At 42.2% G+C, this 11778-nt stretch overlaps 1 protein-coding gene across 2 annotated transcripts in view; it reads left to right on the top strand.

Moving 5' to 3' along the window:
- Window positions 1–4394: 4394 nt before the first annotated feature.
- LOC106569640 (muscleblind-like protein 1) overlaps window positions 4395–11778 on the top strand; it is a 116364-nt gene continuing 108980 nt past the window's right edge. The window contains exons 1-3 of one of the 2 annotated variants that reach the window (XM_045694382.1): window positions 4395–4578; window positions 6297–6571; window positions 7736–7838. The gene's annotated coding sequence lies outside the window, so the exon portion shown is untranslated. Of the gene's footprint in view, window positions 4579–6296; window positions 6572–7735; window positions 7839–8373; window positions 8648–11778 lie in introns of those variants that run through there. The other variant, XM_045694383.1, reaches the window with a different exon arrangement.

Raw genomic sequence — 11778 nt, 5'->3', positions numbered from 1 at the left:
TGATCCCCTATCTGTTATAGCTGTGGTGCTAGCTGTCGTCATGATGCATTGGAGGGATAGTTCAAGCCTGAATCTATTTTCATGGAATTATATGGTGCAGATCTTTCCCGTTTATTCTGGATTGAGGCCTGCAGATTTGTACTAATGGATTTAGGGTTTACAGAATAGATTGGAATATGGACACAACCCCTGCTCAGCTTCCGGTTAACCGACAACCCTCAGGTTGCTGGCCAGTCTATCTAACCTTCAGGCTACCAAGCTGCCACCTCAAAACATTTCACAGACTTTGGTTTTGGATTGAACTATCCAATTAAATCAGTTGTATTTTTGGGTGTTTAAATAACTATTACAATGCCATAGAGTTTTATAATGGATACGATTGAAGACATGACATTGAAATGTATCAGGATGCTCCGTCACTCCAACCTACCTGACAAGATACTGTATTCTATACTACCTATTCTATACTATCTATACTATCTATTCTATACTACCTATTCTATCTATACTATAATTCTACTCTATCATTCTATACTATCTATTCTATACTATAATTATATTCTATTCTATCTATTCTATACTATTTATTCTATTATATCTATACTATCTATTCTATACTGTCATTCTATTCTATCTATTGCATCTTAGCCTATGCCCCACTGACATTGATCATCCACATATTTATATATTATTATTCCATTCCTTACTTAGATTTGTGTGTATTAGGTATTTGTTGTGGAATTGTTAGATATTACTGGACTGTCGGGAACTAGAAGCACAAGCATTTCGCTGCACTCGCATTAACATCTGCTAACCATGTGTAGGTGACCAATAACATCTGCTAACCATGTGTAGGTGGCCATTAACATCTGCTAACCATGTGTAGGAGACCAATAACATCTGCTAACCATGTGTAGGTGGCCATTAACATCTGCTAACCATGTGTAGGAGACCAATAACATCTGCTAACCATGTGTAGGTGGCCATTAACATCTGCTAACCATGTGTAGGTGACCAATAACATCTGCTAACCATGTGTAGGAGACCAATAACATCTGCTAACCATGTGTAGGAGACCAATAACATCTGCTAACCATGTGTAGGAGACCAATAACATCTGCTAACCATGTGTAGGAGACCAATAACATCTGCTAACCATGTGTAGGAGACCAATAACATCTGCTAACCATGTGTAGGAGACCAATAACATCTGCTAACCATGTGTAGGAGACCAATAACATCTGCTAACCATGTGTAGGAGACCAATAACATCTGCTAACCATGTGTAGGAGACCAATAACATCTGCTAACCATGTGTAGGAGACCAATAACATCTGCTAACCATGTGTAGGAGACCAATAACATCTGCTAACCATGTGTAGGAGACCAATAACATCTGCTAACCATGTGTAGGAGACCAATAACATCTGCTAACCATGTGTAGGAGACCAATAACATCTGCTAACCATGTGTAGGAGACCAATAACATCTGCTAACCATGTGTAGGAGACCAATAACATCTGCTAACCATGTGTAGGAGACCAATAACATCTGCTAACCATGTGTAGGAGACCAATAACATCTGCTAACCATGTGTAGGAGACCAATAACATCTGCTAACCATGTGTAGGAGACCAATAACATCTGCTAACCATGTGTAGGAGACCAATAACATCTGCTAACCATGTGTAGGAGACCAATAACATCTGCTAACCATGTGTAGGAGACCAATAACATCTGCTAACCATGTGTAGGAGACCAATAACATCTGCTAACCATGTGTAGGAGACCAATAACATCTGCTAACCATGTGTAGGAGACCAATAACATCTGCTAACCATGTGTAGGAGACCAATAACATCTGCTAACCATGTGTAGGAGACCAATAACATCTGCTAACCATGTGTAGGAGACCAATAACATCTGCTAACCATGTGTAGGAGACCAATAACATCTGCTAACCATGTGTAGGAGACCAATAACATCTGCTAACCATGTGTAGGAGACCAATAACATCTGCTAACCATGTGTAGGAGACCAATAACATCTGCTAACCATGTGTAGGAGACCAATAACATCTGCTAACCATGTGTAGGAGACCAATAACATTTGATTTGAAGATTATGGGAAGGATCTCAATGTGTACCTCCTCACCCCTGTTAACTCTCCTGTTACCCTTATTCCCTATCCCCTATCCAATTACATCACCTTTACCCCCGCCCGCCTGCTCCACACCCCTCTTGACTCTGATTGGTGCTGAGCGGAGGCCTCAGCTTGTTTGATGCTCTAAAAAGTGACCGTGTTGTAGCCCGGAATGACCTGCGCTGGTTGGCAAGTCACTCATCTGCACCATGCCATTAGTAATGTATCACCAGCATGGAGGATGATGCATTAAGTTTAATCAACGTTAGGCTGAATTAACCGCGGGGCTTCCCCAAGCCCAACACTACAGGAGATACGTCTGTAATGTCATGTATTATTGATGTTGCCTACCTCCTACCCTGGGACACTTAGGGGTTGTTGTTATGTTATTGCAGGGTCTGCACGGTCGATAGCTGATGTTGTTGAGTTGATGGACTCCCACAGCTGGCTGACTGTAACGTCTCTTCTCTTCAAGGCCTAATTCTGATGTATGGATTATAAATGACAATGTACCGTGATAAAACCAGGAACGGTGGATTTTAGGATTCTGAGAATAATGCACTTACACAACACCTGCAAAGTCAGCATCTCCAGGCGAGTTATTTTAAAAAGTTAGAATGAATTGTAATTTTGGAAAGTGCTGCTGGAATGTGGAGACTGATAGATTATAGAAACATTATACTGTAGCTACATGTCCCTCCTTTATATAAATAAACTAATTACAGGGTGGTCTTGTAGAGAAGTGACGGAGCGTGGTTTCAGTAATGGGATTATGGCTGGTGTGAATAGGGCTTTCCCAGGGCTTTCCTAATATTATCGGGTCTGGTGACACTGCGCCGGCAGCCATCTTGGCTTTTTGAGGGGGTACAAAAGATGGGGGCTCCTAACATTCCCACCCACCATGCCTAATCCTGTTTTTATATTCATAGCATGGATTATGTGATCATGTTTCTTTAATAACCAGTGTATCGTCACATGGTGACATGACATAAATATTGTAACATGATATTGTAATCCCCATCTTAATTCTGTTATTTAAAACATGCTCTATCATGGGTAATAACGATGGGAATAATAACTGTGATATACCTATCATATTGGTGAAGTTGAAACATTGCCTGGCCTTCATCGCTAATGCTACTCTGATTTAAAGTGGTTGAGATTAGATTGAAGTTATTATAATTTACTACTTATATAACCTATTGCCTGCAGTATTTTAGAGTCCATTTTGATTTCTGACCTGATTATAGGCTTTAATGCTCAAAATGTCTCTTAATTCTGATGGATTTAAGGTTGTCCTACAGTGAAGCAAACACTGAAATACGTTAAGTAATAAGTGACTACTGAAACTCATTATTTAATAAATACTATTACTACTAAACTACGTTTAGATTCAAGTATTTTGTCAGAAGGTTTTAAAAGGGAAAAGCATTGAGAAATGGAAGAATAACAGAGAGGGAAAAGCATTGAGAAATGGAAGAATAACAGAGAGGGAAAAGCATTGAGAAATGGAAGAATAACAGAGAGGGAAAAGCATTGAGAAATGGAAGAATAACAGAGAGGGAAAAGCATTGAGAAATGGAAGAATAACAGAGAGGGAAAAACATTGAGAAATGGAAGAATAACAGAGAGGGAAAAGCATTGAGAAATGGAAGAATAACAGAGAGGGAAAAGCATTGAGAAATGGAAGAATAACAGAGAGGGAAAAGCATTGAGAAATGGAAGAATAACAGAGAGGGAAAAGCATTGAGAAATGGAAGAATAACAGAGAGGGAAAAGCATTGAGAAATGGAAGAATAACAGAGAGGGAAAAGCATTGAGACATTGTATTCTCTCTCTCTCAGTCTTCTGATGCTACATTGATCTGGGCTGCTGGGAACGTGAACACGTATCTGGGGACAAGGTCAATTCTGTCCCCGATCTAAGAGAGGGAGTGCAGAGAGAATGATAGATAGAGAGAAATAGTGTGAGACACACATACAGGCAGGCAGGCAGGCAGGCAGACAGACAGACAGACAGACAGACAGACAGACAGACAGAAATAGAGAAACCTGTCACTGGCACGTACTGGGCACTTTATCCACTAATGTGACTGGGGCATCTAGTTACAAGCTATTTAATATGACATGGCATAGTGTCAACCAGTGAGTGTATTTCTGATTAGGCAAGAATAACATCACTGATCAGCCTTTTTCTCACAGCTAATTAGTGATGTGATATTAGACAGCCTATTTTGACAGGCCCTGGCCACCGTAGTTTGCCATAGGGGAAAACAGGAAGTGTGTGTGAGAGAAAATGCCCTGGGAATCGGTTGGGATGTCTGTTTTCAGTCTTTCTCAGTTAGGGACTGATCATCAATGGATCATCGTATTTACGACTGCAACGTTACCCTCAAGTTGACTTTTTCACCACTACTTGACCTTTCCCATCCACGAGGTAACCGTGCGTGTGCCTCACCCTTTCTCTGAATTGTCCTGAACTCATTGTTTTAGCCTTCAGGGTTTAACAACTATGTGACAGCAAACTATTACAAACACTTAAGGTTGGAGAACACTTTATATATCCTAGTAATCACAGACTATCTCCTAGCACTAACTCCTGTTCTATCAACACTACTTCATGGGGGACTTGTATAGACTTGTATTAGCAACATGTCAACTATGACTTCATCATGAATGCACACCCAAGTTAAAGGTCCAATGCAGCCGTTTTTATCTCAACATCAAATCATTTCTGGGTAACAGTTAAGTAACTTACTGTCATTGTTTTCAATTAAAATGGTCACAAAGAAACAAAAATAGCTTCTTAGCAAAGAAACATTTCTCAAGCAAGAATTTAGCTAGGACTGTCTGGGAGTTGTCTGAGTGGGGAGGGGAAAACTGAAAACTAGCTGTGATTGGCAGAGAGGTTTGTAACTCTGTTTCTTATTGGTTAATGAACTGATTTACCGCCTAGTGATACCATCCATCCCACCAAAACAGGTTGGATTTCAGGCGGTCTTTTCAAACAGCTCTTACACTAAAAGGAAATTATCATCATTTTCACAGTTTCACAGTATTATTTTAACCTTATAGTGTGAAAACAAGAAAACATGTTTGACTGCACTGGACCTTTAACAACATTCATGTTTATAATCTCTCTCCGTCTCTTTCTCTCTCTCTTTCTCTCTCTCTCTCAGTGCTCTTTCTCATTCTCTCCCTCTTTCTCTCTCTCATTCTCACTCTCTTTCTCTCTCTCTTTCTCTCTCTCTCGCTCACTCTCACTCTCTTTCTCTCTCTCTTTCTCTCTCTCTCGTTCTCTCTCTCGTTCTCTCTCTCGCTCTCTCTCTCGCTCACTCTCTCTCTCTCGCGCTCTCTCTCTCTCTCGCGCTCACTCTCTCTCTCGCGCTCACTCTCTCTCTCTCTCTCTCTCTCTCTCTCTCTCTCTCTCAATGTTAACATTGCCAAAGCAAGCAAAGTAGATAATAAACAAAGTTCTAAAATAATAAAGACATTTCAAACGTCATATTATGTTTATATACTGTACAGTGTTGTAACGATGTGCAAATAGTTAAAGTACAAAAGGGAAAATAAATAAACATAAATATGGGTGTATTTACAATGATGTTTGTTCTTCACTGGTTGCCCTTTTCTTGTGGCAACAGGTCACACATCTTGCTGCTGTGATGTCACACTGTGGTATTTCACCCAGTAGATATGGGAGTTTATCAAAATTGGGTTTGTTTTCAAATTCTTTGTGGATCTGTGTAATCTGAGGGAAATATGTGTCTCTAATATGGTCATACATTTGGCAGGAGGTTATGAAGTGCAGCTCAGTTTCCACCTAATTTTCTGGGCAGTGTGCACATAGCCTGTCTTCTATTGAGAGCCTGGTCTGCCTACGGCGGCCTTTCTCAATAGCAAGGCTATGCTCACTGAGTCTGTATACTCTCCGTTTAGGGCCAAATAGCATTCCAGTTTGCTCCGTTTTTTTGTTAATTCTTTTCAATGTATCAAGTAATTATCTTTTTGTTTTCTCATGATTTGGTTGGTTCTAATTGTGTTGCCGTCCTGGGGCTCTGTGGGGTCTGTTTGTGTCTCTCTTTCTCTCTCTCTCTCTCTCTCTCTCTCTCTCTCTCTCTCTCTCTCTCTCTCTCTCTCTCTTCATTGGTGTAGCCCGGTCGGAATGTGGCAGCGTCTTCTTGCAGACTGCAGGGTCCAGGGAGCCTAAAAAGGGAAGCAGTCTCATTCTGGGTTCCTGGCAGCGGTAGGAAGGAGTAACAGGCAGGCGGGCAGCAGGCTAAATTAGGCCTCGTCTCATTGACTTCCACTCCCCAGAGCCCTGCAGCCAGCCCTGAGGAAGGAAGGCCGTACCAGAGGCCCTTATTGCCTGCTGCGCTACTGGGTCTCAGAGCTCCTGGAGAACCTCAGTCCCTGTGGAGAAGCTAAGTGTAGGTCTTTTGTATCTGGATAGAGGAGTGTTGTACTTTCCAAGGGACTTTGCCTATTGATAACAGCGGTTCACAGACTGACTAGACTTAGAGACACGTTTGATACGATTTTAAACGTTGATTTGATTTGAGGTGCTGGTTGAATATTAACTATATTAACTGTCCTGTCTGTCCTGTCTGTCTGTCTGTCTGTCTGTCTGTCTGTCTGTCTGTCTGTCTGTCTGTCTGTCTGTCTGTCTGTCTGTCTGTCTGTCTGTCTGTCTGTCTGTCTGTCTGTCTGTCTGTCTGTCTGTCTGTCTGTCTGTCTGTCTGTCTGTCTGTCTGTCTGAGTCTAGGTGATGTGGGTAAGGCGGAGTCAGGCGCAGGACACAGAGATGAGTAATAATAGTAACTTGACTGAAAAATAATCCTCCAACAAGGAGAACGAAAATCCAGAATCACATAAACGAGACAACTGACAACAATAAACACACACAAAACCATGATGGCTCCAGAGGGTTAAATAGGGAAATAATTCAAACGAAATGGGAACCAGGTGTGTACAATACAGACAAAACAAATGGAAAAAGAAATGTAGATCGGTGGAGGCGAGAAAGCCGGTGACGTCGACCGCCTGAACAAGGAGAGGTACCAAGTTGTGTCTGTGTCTGTATGCATGTCTGTCTGTCTGTCTGTCTGTCTGTATGCATGCATGTCTGTCTGTATGCATGTCTGTCTTTTCTTTCTCTCTCGCTGTCTCTCTAGAATGACGCATTCATAAAGTATTTTGCCCTTTCATCCATTCTTCCACTCTTCTGTGCTAACCTTTACTGTCTCTGTCTCTCTCTCTATCTCTGTCTGTCTCTCTCTGACTCTGTCTCTCTCTGACTCTCTCTCTGTCTCTCTCTCTCTGACTCTCTCTCTGTCTCTCTCTCTCTATGTCTCTCTCTCTGTCTTTCTGTCTCTCTCTCTGTCTCTCTCCATCTCTCTCTCTGTCTCTCTCTCTCTATGTCTTTCTCTCTGTCTCTCTCTCTGTCTCTGTCTCTCTCTGACTCTCTCTCTCTGACTCTCTCTCTGTGTCTCTCTCTCTGTCTCTCTCTCTGTCTTTCTGTCTCTCTGTCTCTCTGTCTCTATGTCTCTCTCTCTGTCTCTCTCTCCATCTCTCTCTGTCTCCCTTGACATCAGGTTGTGATGTGCAGAGTTCCACCTCTGTGACAGATTGACTGCTTGTGGCACAGAACGTTCCACATAAAGATACACTGAGGAGCCATCTGAACAGGAACTTGGGGTAAGTGAAACCTTATGCCAGTGGCCCAGTGCACCTGGTACTGTAGTGTAGGGGAGGGGTTATGGCGACCTTAGCACCCCCCTCTGTTCCTGTGTCTCTAAACAGAACCACTACCACACCCCACTTCCTGTTTCCAGTTGTTTCACTCCTTATCTGTAACATTGCTAACTGGTCAGATGTCAGAGTGACTTCCTCTTTTCACACACACACACACACACACACACACACACACACACACACACACACACACACACACACACACACACACACACCTGATGTTATGGAAGAGGGGTGGCAGGAGGAGGAAGAAACAAAGAGAAATGGGGCGGGGAGAAACAAATGAGCGTTACAATATTTGGCAGCATATAATGAAAGCAAAATATGCAAATGAGATAAGAGGGGTAGGTTGCCATGGTAACCTACCATTGCTGCAGTGACGTTTTCAGTGTCGGGTTGGACGTGGTGTTGTGATTCGGCCGCAGAGAGAGAGAGAGAGAGAGAGAGAGAGAGAGAGAGAGAGAGAGAGAGAGAGAGAGAGATGTTTTCTTATTTTCACACTATAAGGTTAAAATGATGCATACATACAGAGAGGGGGGAGACAGACAGGTGAAGTGAAAGAGAGAGAGAGACACACAGAGATAGAGAGAGGAGGTAGAGACAGAAAGAAAAAACTGATTGAGTTATAAACAGAGCGAGAGAGAGAAGAGAGGAAGGCAGTTTGACCCACAATGCATTGTGGTGCGTTGTGACCCGCGTTGGGGCTCTCTCACTCAGCCCCAGTGTCACGTCAGCGTTCTACAGACTGACAGGTAAGAAGGCACAGACACAAGGGACTTAAGGGCCACCTCACTTGAACATTTTAAACATATACCTGTTTTGGATTTCAGCTATTATATTTACTTGTAGATATATTTTTTAATTGTTCTATGTCAAACTATACTGCATATTGACAAATATATGAACAAACTATATTGACAACCGTACAGTGCAGTCAATGATACACTTTCATTCTGATGATTCTATTTTCAAAAGAGAACATATTTTATACATTTTATGGAACTGAAAGTCCTCTAGCCGTATATCTGCTACATAGCAAACCTTTTTTGTATTTTGAAAATGTTCTTAAACTTGACTTTTGTAAGGGTGTCTGTCTGCCTGTATCCCCACACTTCCCTTACTGTGAAGGATTTGAGGTTGAGATGGTGACGTTTTGAAATTGTTTGCAACTATTTCCCTGCTTCTAACAAGGAGTGTAACCTGGCTGAATCTAATAGCACACTGCACAGCCAACTGAAATATATCTTCCCATTCATTTTCATATCATCTCCCTGGATAAGGCCGAGGTAAGAGATATGCCGCAGCATACAGAGTGTGTTTGCAGCTAGAGACAATATGGCCTCTCTGTTTCCTAAGTGTGGAGTTCAGACATGACAGTTAGAATCGCACCGGCTTCTCTTATCTTCGTCAGAGTTGAGAGAGAGTCATAGGAAATGGCGTGTTGAGGAACAACTTTATCTTCACGCACCAGCAAGGCAGTTATTGCTGTAAGATGCATGATATGCTTTTTTAAAGTATTCTTTGAGAATGTTTTTAATTGGTTTCCACTAGTTTAGTCATTTAAGTTAACTTTTTTCCGTTTTTCTTACGCCCAAGTTTTTTCCCCCTTGTAGTTTACCTTCATCAGTCTCTTTACATTGCTTTGTATATGTCATGTGATGTAAATACAAAACTGGACATATTTACCAGTGATACATTTTTCCAATTTGGTAAGCCAGCCGAAACACTCAACAGTGCATTGAAAAGGGGTGTTACGACACAGAATGAACGAGGAGCCATTTTAGGCTCAGCAGTTACATCTCATGTTCATTCTGCTGTCTCATAGCCTCCCAACGACAAAATGTTGTGAAATGGCTGACATGGAACGTAGCACTTTCTGCACTGCAGGCCTGTATTCGATGCTGCGTGCCAGGCTGTATTTCTGTGTGATGCTCTGTAATGGTGGTGTAACGTGTGTGCGTGCACGCGCGAGCGTGTGTGTCTGTGTGAGATAGATGGGCCGTCAGGGCTTGGCCCATAAAGCGTCTGGGACATTTCCCCAGTGGAGTGAGAGTTCACATCAGCGGGCCAGTGTAATTTACACAAGGCTGGGAAATAGCAGAGAGAGAGAGAGAGAGAGAGAGAGAGAGAGAGAGAGAGAGAGAGAGAGAGAGAGAGAGAGAGAGAGAGAGAGAGAGAGAGAGAGAGAGAGAGAGAGAGAGAGAGAGAGAGAGAGAGAGAGAGAGAGAGAGAGAGAGAGAGAGAGAGAGAGAGAGAGAGAGAGAGAGAGAGAGAGAGAGAGAGAGAGAGAGAGAGAGAGAGAGAGAGAGAGAGAGAGAGAGAGAGAGAGAGAGAGAGAGAGAGAGAGAGAGAGAGAGAGAGAGAGAGAGAGAGAGAGAGAGAGAGAGAGAGAGAGAGAGAGAGAGAGAGAGAGAGAGAGAGAGAGAGAGAGAGAGAGAGAGAGAGAGAGAGAGACTGCCTCTTATACACTGAGCAAGAATGAGGGATAGAGTTGTGGATAAGATGGCTTCCTACAGTTGCACATATTGAATTACATTCACATTTTTAATATCAAATAATTTCTAGGTAACAATTAAGTACAGTCATAGTTTCCCATTGAAATGGCGAAAAATAGCTTTTTAACAAAAATCAGTTAACAGTAGTTAATGTGACTGCCTCCTTCCTGTTGTCTATCAGTTAACAGTAGTTAATGTGACTGCCTCCTTCCTGTTGTCTATCAGTTAACAGTAGTTAATGTGACTGCCTCCTTCCTGTTGTCTATCAGTTAACAGTAGTTAATGTGACTGCCTCCCTTCCTGTTGTCTATCAGTTAACAGTAGTTAATGTGACTGCCTCCTTCCTGTTGTCTATCAGTTAACAGTAGTTAATGTGACTGCCTCCTTCCTGTTGTCTATCAGTTAACAGTAGTTAATGTGACTGCCTCCTTCCTGTTGTCTATCAGTTAACAGTAGTTAATGTGACTGCCTCCTTCCTGTTGTCTATCAGTTAACAGTAGTTAATGTGACTGCCTCCTTCCTGTTGTCTATCAGTTAACAGTAGTTAATGTGACTGCCTCCTTCCTGTTGTCTATCAGTTAACAGTAGTTAATGTGACTGCCTCCTTCCTGTTGTCTATCAGTTAACAGTAGTTAATGTGACTGCCTCCTTCCTGTTGTCTATCAGTTAACAGTAGTTAATGTGACTGCCTCCTTCCTGTTGTCTATCAGTTAACAGTAGTTAATGTGACTGCCTCCTTCCTGTTGTCTATCAGTTAACAGTAGTTAATGTGACTGCCTCCTTCCTGTTGTCTATCAGTTAACAGTAGTTAATGTGACTGCCTCCTTCCTGTTGTCTATCAGTTAACAGTAGTTAATGTGACTGCCTCCTTCCTGTTGTCTATCAGTTAACAGTAGTTAATGTGACTGCCTCCTTCCTGTTGTCTATCAGTTAACAGTAGTTAATGTGACTGCCTCCTTCCTGTTGTCTATCAGTTAACAGTAGTTAATGTGACTGCCTCCTTCCTGTTGTCTATCAGTTAACAGTAGTTAATGTGACTGCCTCCTTCCTGTTGTCTATCAGTTAACAGTAGTTAATGTGACTGCCCCCTCCCCCCCTTCCCGCCTTTGGTTTCGAAAACGGAATTAGCGCCACAGCGAGCAACAGTTTGTCAACCGCACTGTGTGACTGTTCCTGTTTGCACGCACTACTCACCTCATTCTGAAACACACACACACACACACACACACACACACACACACACACACACACACACACACCACTTGATTCTAAGAAGAGAAACTACTTGAAGTCATTGTAATTACATAGTGCAAGCAGGAGGAGAAAGATGAATTGATAGATTTTTGATTGACATGAGGGCAAATGTTGATGAGGCCAACAGTGTTGTT

Source organism: Salmo salar, chromosome ssa14 (genome assembly GCF_905237065.1).
Source record: "Salmo salar chromosome ssa14, Ssal_v3.1, whole genome shotgun sequence".
Taxonomy (NCBI): domain Eukaryota; kingdom Metazoa; phylum Chordata; class Actinopteri; order Salmoniformes; family Salmonidae; genus Salmo; species Salmo salar.
The sequence above is the reverse complement of the archived record's forward strand: the minus strand, read 5'-3'. Positions and strand labels throughout refer to the sequence as shown.